The following is a 9,483-nucleotide window of genomic DNA, read 5'->3' as shown; positions in this document are numbered from 1 at the left end:
CTCAACAGTTGCGGAAGACATATTCTTCTCATCAGCACATAAAGAATTCTCCAGGATGGAATATATGTTAGGCTGCAAAACAAATCTCAAAAAATATTTAAAACTCAAAATTTTATGAAGTATTTTCTGAGATCACATGAAATAAAACTAGAAATAATAAAAAGTAAAATTATAAAAAATAAAAATAAATAAAAAATAATTATTTTTTAATGAAAAAAGGAAACACTTCACTAATTTGTAGGTCATTCTTGCTCAGGGCTCTTGCTAATCTCTGTATTGTTCCAACTTTAGTATAAGTGCTGCTGAAGCAAACACAAGAAGAACTTTAAAAACCGTGCAAACAGTCCGGCACAGTGGCTCATGCCTGTAATCCCATCACTTTGGGAGGCCGAGGCGGGCGGATCACGAGGTCAGGAGATCGAGACCATCCTAGACATGATGGTGAAACCCCGTCTCCTGTCTCCACTAAAAATACATAAATTACCTGGGCATGGTGGCGCGCGGGCGTAGTCACAGCTACTCGGAAGGCTAAGGCAGGAGAATCGCTTGAATCTAGGAGGCGGTTGTTGCTGTGAGCCGAAATCGCACCACTGCACTCCAGCCTGGTGACAGAACAAGACTGTCTTGAAAAAATCACAAACCAAAACCAAAACGTACAAACACATGCACACTGAGTAACATGCTCCTGAATGATTACTGGGTCAATGAAGAAATTTAGAAGAAAACTTTTAAAAAAATTCTTGAAAATAATGAAAATGAAAATACAACATACCAGAACCTACGGGTGCAGGAAAAGCAGTAGTAAGAGGGAAGTTTATTGCAATAAGTGCCTTCATCAAAAAGTAGAAAAATTTCAAATAAACAATCTAACAACGCACCTTAAGAAATTAGAAAAGTGAGAACAAACCAAACCCAAATATAGTAAAAGGAACGAGATAATAAAGATCAAAACAGAACTAAATAAAAAAGAGACTAGGAAAACAACAATACAGAGAATCAACAAAACAAAAAGTTGATTTTTGGAGAAGATAAACAAAATTGATAAACTAATTGATAAATTAGCTAGACTAACCAAGAAAAAGGGAGAAGATCTAAATAAACGAAAATCAGACACAAAAATAAGAAACATTACAACTTATATCACAGAAATACAAACTATCATTAGAGAGTATTATGAACAAGTATATGTTAACAAACTGGAAAGCCTAGAAAAAGTGGATAAAGTCCTGGACTCAAACAACCTACCAAGATGGAATCAGGAAGAACTAGAAAACCTAATTAAAGAGATAACAAGTAACAAGATCGAATCAGTAATAAAAAGTCTTCCAACAAAGAAAAACCCAGGACTGGATGGCTTCACTGCTGAATTATACCAAATATTTAAAGAAGCACTAACACTAATTCTTCTCAAAAGTATTCCAAAAAAATTGAAAGGCAAGTAATTATTTCTGACTCATTCTATGAGATATTTCTGTAACTCCAAATCCAGACAAGGCCAAAAATAAGGAAGAGAGAGAAAAGTGTAAGTTAATATCCCTGATGAACCATAGACAAAAATATCCCCAACAAACTACTGGCCAATCAAATTCAAGAGCATATCAAAACAATAATGCAATATGATCAACTGCGATTTATCCCAGGATGCAATGATGGTTTGACATACACAAATCAATAAATGTGATACTTCACTTTAACAGAATGAAGGACAAAAACCATATTATTATCTCAATAGATATACAAAAAAAAAAAGCATTTGATAAAATTCAACATCCCTTCGTGCTAAAGACTCTGATCAAACTAGATATAGAAAGAACATACTTCAACACAATAAAGGCCATGTATAACTAATTCACAGCTGAAATCATAATGAATCAGGAAAAGCTGAAAACACTTCCGCTAAGAACTAAAACAAGACAAAGATGCCCACTGTAGCCACTCATATTCAACATAGTACTGGAAGTCCTAACTAGTGCATTTAAGTAAGAGATAAAACCAAAAAGGCATCCAAATTGGAAAAGAGAAAGTCAAATTTTCCCTCTTTACAGATGATACAATATTATAAAGAAAAACCTATACAACTCAATAAAAAAACCTCTCCAATCTGATAAATAAATGCAGTAAAATTCCAGAATACAAAACTAACATACCAGTATCAGTAGCATTTGTATACACCAAAAATGAACTATCTGAAAAGAAATTTTAAAAGACGGCCGGGCGCGGTGGCTCAAGCCTGTAATCCCAGCACTTTGGGAGGCCGAGACGGGCGGATCGCGAGGTCAGGAGATCCAGACCATCCTGGCTAACACGGTGAAACCCCGTCTCTACTAAAAAATACAAAAAACTAGCCGGGCGAGGTGGCGGGCGCCTGTGGTCCCAGTTGCTCGGGAGGCTGAGGCAGGAGAATGGCGTGAACCCGGGAGGCGGAGCTTGCAGTGAGCTGAGATCCGGCCACTGCACTCCAGCCTGGGCGGCAGAGCGAGACTCCGTCTCAAAAAAAAAAGAAATTTAAAAAGACATCTCATTTACAATAGCTGCAAAAAAAAATAAAAATAAAAATAAAAATAATAATAATAATTAGGAATAAATCTAACAGAGGAGGTCAAGGAGTTCTACAAGGAAAACTACAAAACACTGATGAAAGAATTTGAAGATTACCCAAACAAATGAAAATACATCTCATGCTCATAGACTGGAAGAACTAATATTGTTAAAATGACCCTACACCTGAAAGCATATCACAGATTCAATGCAATCACTATCAAAGTATCAGTGTAATTTTTTCAAGAAAATAGGAAAAACAGTCCCAGAATTTGTATGGAACCAAAAAGGAGCCCGAATAGCAAAAGGAATCTTAAGCAAGAAGCACAAAGCTGGAGACACAGAATTACCGACCTTCAAAATATGTTACAAGGATATAGTAACAAAAATCACATGGTATTGATATACAAACAGACACATAGACCAATGAAACAGCATAAAGAATCCAGAAATAAATTCATTTTTTATACAGTCAACTGATTTTTGACAAAGATGCCAAAAACATATATTGGGGAATAAACAGACTATTCAATAAATAGTGCTGGGAAAACTAGATATCTGCAGGCAGAAAAATGAAACTACACCTGTATCTCATCATATATGAAAAATAAGCCCCAAATGGATTAAACACTTACACATAAGACCTACAACTTTAAAATGACTACAAGAAAACATTGAAGAAACACTCGAGGGCATTGGTTTAGGCAAAGATTTTATGGCTAAGACCTCGAAAGCAAAGGCAACAAAACCAAATGTGTTTAAATGGAATTATATTAAACTAATTTTTTTTTTTTCACAGCAAAGGAATCAATCAGTAAAGGGACAACCTGTAGAATGGGAGAAAATATTTGCAGACTATTCACCTCACAAGGGACTTATAGAATATAAAAGGAACGCAAGAAACTCAACAGCAAAAAGCATGTACTGACATTACAAAACAGCGAAGGACACGAATAGACATTTTTCAAAAGAAACAAATGGCCAACAGGTATGTAAAAAAATGCTCAACATCACTAGTCATCAGAGAAATGCAAACTAAAACCACAGTGAGATATCATCTTACCCCATTTAGAAAGCTTTTTATTAAAAAGCCAAAAAATAACACCAGCTGGTGAGGATGTGGAGAAAAAGGATCTCATATAAACTGTTGGTGGGAATGTAAATTATTGCAGACATTATGGAAAACAGTATGGAGATTTTTCAAAAAATTAAAAAATAGGACTGCCATACAATCCAGCAATCCCACTATTTGGTATTTATCCAAAGGGAAGAATCAGTATAATAAAGGGATACGTGCACCTCCTTGTTCATTTTGACACTATTCATAATAGCCAGGATAGAGGATAACCTAAGTCTCCACCAATGAATGAATGGATAAAGAAAATGTGCTAGGCCGGGTGTGGTGGCTCAAGCCTGTAATCCCAGCACTTTGGGAGGCCGAGACGGGCGGATCACGAGGTCAGGAGATCGAGACCATCCTGGCTAATACGGTGAAACCCCGTCTCTACTAAAAATACAAAAAACTAGCCGGGCGAGGTGGCGGGCGCCTGTAGTCCCAGCAACTCGGGAGGCTGAGGCAGGAGAATGGCTTAAACCCGGGAGGCGGAGCTTGCAGTGAGCTGAGATCCCGCCACTGCACTCCAGCCTGGGCGACAGAGCAAGACTCCGTCTCAAAAAAAAAAAAAAAAAAAAAATGTGCTGTACATACACAATGAAGTAATATTCAGCCATGAAAAAGAATTAAATTATGTATTTTGCAGGGACATAAACGGAACTAGAGGTCATTATGGTAAAATAAGCCAGGCACAGAAAAACAAATATTTTATGTTCTCACTCAAATGTGGAATCTCAAAAGTTGATACAATGGAGGTGGAGAGTAGAATGATTGTTACCAGAGGCTGGGAATAATCATGTGTTGGGCATAGAGGATGAAGAGACAGCGTTTAATGAGTACAACTATATAATCAGATAGAAGAAATAAGTTCTAATGTTCTATAGCAGAGTAGGTCGACTATAGTTAACAACAGTGTATTGTATATTTCAATATATCTAAAAGCGAGGACTTGACATGCTCTCAACACATAGGAATAATGAACATCAAAGGGGATGGATATCCCAAATACCCTAACTTAATCATTATATGTTCTACTCATCTAACAAAATATCACATGCATCTCATAAATGTGTATAAATATTATGTATCAATTTAAAAACCACTTGATCAAAGCAGAAGCACAGGTCACTGTAAAATAATAATTTATTTAATCAGAGTGATAATCAAAAGACTTCAACAACAATGTAGAAAGTTACATGGATGCAAAAATCTTAATCATTTTAAAGCTCAGTTTTTTAAGTAATTACAAACCTAATGAAGACAACACAAAATTTATTTTGATGAAACGTAACATCTTTTTATTTTAAACCAACTACCAAAAGGGTAAAGTAATATCTTTTGCAGTGTAATTGTTTCTCCTTATAGAATGTTCATTTAGATAATTTGGAAGTTGAACCTGATGAAAAGGACACTTGAATTTAATCAGACACAGGAACAATGTGTCTAACATTATAAGTACAACAATTAGATACATCAAGAAAAGCAAAGAGTACAAAATCAAATGATATTGAAGGAAAATACTGCTTTTCTAGGCCTTCATGGTAAGTATTTTACTGTCAGGACGTAACAGCAGAGTTAGAACCAGAGGAAAAGAGTTACTGGAGTGGACAACAAAACAAAAAGGCCTTCTCAAGGTTCTTGATGGTATTAAAACCCAAAGTAGTGATGTATGCCTGCAAATCACGTGCAGTGAGATACAGCAAAAGTTGAACCACTGAGATATGAATCTGAGAAATTTGGAAATGAAAATTTTATTTCAAGAAGTGAAATTATTATGTAAACGAATAGGAGAGCATGTTTAGCCTATAACTAGGGAAATTAAATAGATCTCCAGGAAAAAAATGGCTGAAACAGACACTGTGGTTTAGAATAAGGCTGTTAAAGACACAGATTTTGTGATTATAAATCAAACCTCTTGCAATTTTATGAAGAGCATATACATGTTTTAAGAAAACCTTATAGTTTCAAATATTGAGGATCAGATTCTGGTCAAGTATCAGTGCACCCTTGATACCAATATTTACTTTTTAGAAAAACACATACGTATATTTTTCGCAATCTCACCACATAAAACCTCTTTTATAATTTTTTTTTTTTTTTTTTTGAGACAGAGTCTCGCTGTGTCTCCCAGGCTGGTGTACAGTGGCCTGCTCTCGGCTCACTACAACCTCCGCCTCCCGGGTTCAAGCGATTCTCCTGCCTCAGCCTCCTGAGTAGCTGGGACTACAGGCATCCACCACCACCCCCAGCTAATTTTTGTATTTTTAGTAGAGATGGGGTTTCACCGTATTGGCCAGGCTGGTCTCGAACTCCTGACCTTGTGATCCGTCTGCCTCGGCCTCCCAAAGTGCTGGGATCACAGGCGTGAGCCACCGCGCCCGGCCAAGACCCATTTTTTATAACTCTTCTTTAACTTGCTTAGACCTTCTATAATTTTTTTAAAACCTCCGGTCTTAGTCTTATAATTTTTGGTTTTATTTTTTCTTTTGGGAAAACCAACCATTTTATCTTAGGACAGAAAATGATTATGTAAGTTTTTTTTCACACACAATTACCTTTTAAAATTTGTATTTTGGTTGAAAATCTATATATTATTAGTCTTTTTATAAGATTTAAGATGCTAGAAGGAACTTATTTAACAATTTGTTTTAATTTTTTAACTTGAGTATTAACCAGACATTTAATGAGTACCTAATATTTAACTTAATGTAAGGTAACTTTAAGATTTTAAGTTATATGAAAACTTCATTTATAAACATTTATTTTATCAGTAATTATCTAATTTATTTATTAACAATTATATCTGAATTACTTATGAAAATTCAGATATTAGAGCTACTCATTTTAAGTTTTTTTATTGATCAATTTGTAGCTGGTTAATATCAGATGTTAATCTAAGAAGCTTGAAGTTAAATGCATGTACATCTCATCGTTAACCCAGAAAATATATTTGTATTAAATCATAATTAACTTTTAATTAAATATATTATTAATTTAATAATTGACAAACAATTATTTAATAATTTGATTAAAATAATATAAATTAATAATCTGATAAATTATTAATAATTTATTGATTAAATTAGTTCAATATAGATTTTAAAATTAATCTTATTTATTAAAAATTATTTATTAAAATAATGTATCAAATATTGTTTTGTTTTAATTTGGGTTTATAGGTTTATGACTTTAAAATATCTAGTGGGGCAAATATAAAATTGACCAGTTAACTCAGGCAAAAATGTATGCTGTCAATTTTGAAACCATTTCTAATGCTATTTTATTAACAAATTAAAAACAATCTATTTATTTGAGATTTAAGTCAATCTCAAACTTTGAGATTAAGTTTATGTAAACTAAAGAAAACATTCGTGTAATTAAAATATATTTTATATGGGTGCCCATTTATCTAAATAAAAATTTTAAAGAAATTTCTGTCCAGCAACAGCATATTTTATCATTTAGACTTAATATATAATGTAACATATGTACATTTGTAGAAACACTTCTAAACGTATATATATATATCTAGAGACCTTATAGCTTAGATTTTCAATTTTAGTCACAAAATAATAAAACATATTAACTCATCAGTTGATTAAAAACAATCGTATCTAAATCTTTTTTTTTTTTGACAAAATGGGATAAGGCTAAACCTTAAGTTTTGTTTTCTTTTACTTTGACTGTCAATAAGCAATTTTACAAAGACTGTGAACTAACTTTTGGGGAAAGACGAGGTTGAGTCAGTTACCAACACACTGGATTGGACAAGGAACAGTTAACTTTGAGAATGTGACTCAATTAAGTGAGGAGGCCCCGAGAATATTTTAACAAGGTTCATACAGTGTTTTCTTGGTCTCAATTGCTTGTCTTTGATGATAATAATGTTGCCATTCCTTTTAGTATAGGAAACATGTCTTTTACATGGGAATTTCACCTTTTGCTTTTAAGAAACAGCATAAAAGTAAAAATGATTTTCTTTTATATTTTCTGACTTTCAAGTGTTTTTACTGAAATAATCAGTATGCCAGAATATTTGAGGAGTTTGGAAAGAGTTTAGCTTAGAGAAAGATGAAGAGGAAGAATTAGAAGAAGAAAGAACTGGAGAGGAAAGAGTCTCAGCTAGCTTTGAGATAGTATTTTGTAGTGATGCAATCAATTGCGATATGAGGCTTATTTGGAGTGCATGATTTTATAGCCGTGGTCTTTTCGTTTAGATTTAAGAACAGAGTGTTGAATGATCTCTGTAATATTTGAACATGTTACCAGTTAGAGTCACAAAAAATACCTTGGCATGCCTTTAAACTTTGAGAATCCATTTGTAACTAAATTTATCTAGGTGATTTTGTTTAATGCCAAATACACAAAAGCCAGTTAAATGCAAACACTGACTATGAAAAGGCCAAATAAACCCAAGAAGGAAGATCAGCTGCCTTCTTCAACTGAAGGAAAAAATAAAAATGCTTTTGGCGAGGCTTCAGCCTGAAAAGAGAAATCCCGTCACCCAGACGTCACAGCTGAGGTCTGCCAGGAGGAAAATAGTCCTCCCTAACAGAAGACCTTCCAACCAGAGGGAGAAAGAGGTCTCTGAAACAAGAAGAGGAAAGACCCCTCCTCATCTAAAATCCAAATAAAACAGAAGCAAACTAAAATTGGGAGTTCAGGGAGGAATGAGGGAGAAATGAGGCTATCTGCAGCAACAGTGGGGTCACAAGAGTCAATAAGCCCCAGTGTGAGTACATCATGCCCTAGCCCTGTGGGCCAGTGTTTCTCCCTAAGCTGAGTCAGCTTTGGAACCCAGCTTGACACTAAGTAGGTCAAAATCAAAATAAAATATAGGGACAGATTTCTACATTTAAAATATTTTATTAGAGAGGTAAGAATTGTGATTTGGCCTAAATGAGAGGACCAGGGGTCTTTGGTTTGTCTAAAGAACAAAACGAAGGTTGGAGGTGTTATTAAAAACAAAAAAAAAAAGTTACGTATTGGTTTGAAAGAAAGTTTATTGGCTCTAGTAAAGTTTTGAGGAGCTGGCACGTTCTGATTGGTGTGTGACAGTGGTGGGTAAAACCAGTCTTGCAGTCACAGCAGGTTGTTTTAATAGCTGTTAGATAAAATTGGTTTTAGGTTACAACAGGTAGTTTTAGCAACTAGGTGTGTAGAGAATTGTATTTTTGAAGCAATGCTATGTGCCCTGAGTGCCTTTTTCCCCTGGATTGTCTACCCTGTTTTAGTTGCATATGACAAGAATGACCCCATTTGTCTGATCAACTTGTACAGGTCAAAGAAAGTTTAATTTTCTTTTGGGTAAAGCCAATTAGCAAATACATACGGTGTATGATCTCCTCCTCACCTTCACTCTTAAAGCCCCCACCCGCTTTGTTTTGACAGATTTTAGTTCAGACTGAGTCCTAGTCTCTTTTCCCTATTGTAATAGTCTTGAATAAAATAGCCATCATCCATGTAACATTGTTCAGTGCCATTCTTACTCTGTCAGGAGGTACTTCATCTTTCCATTTACATCTTTGTGGACTCCCAGTTTCACATTTTGTTCAACAGGCTCTAATCTCCTATTCTGGTATGCAAATTGTTCCAAATTGGGTCATGAAAGTCCTATCTAAGTGCCATGTCTATCCTTGATCCCTACAATTGTTTTCTGGTTTACAGTTAAGAAGGAAAGAAAGAAAAGAAAGAAAGAAAGAAAGAAAGAAAGAAAGAAAGGAAGGAAGGAAGGAAGGAAGGAAGGAAGGAAGGAAGAAAGAAAACTCAGCAGAATACCTGTAACCATTTTTTGCCAATCTTTGGAGTGGCTTTTATGTGTAGCATGACGC

Source organism: Colobus angolensis, unplaced genomic scaffold (genome assembly GCF_000951035.1).
Source record: "Colobus angolensis palliatus isolate OR3802 unplaced genomic scaffold, Cang.pa_1.0 Scaffold11, whole genome shotgun sequence".
Lineage (NCBI taxonomy): Eukaryota > Metazoa > Chordata > Mammalia > Primates > Cercopithecidae > Colobus > Colobus angolensis.
Note: the sequence above shows the minus strand (reverse complement) of the source record.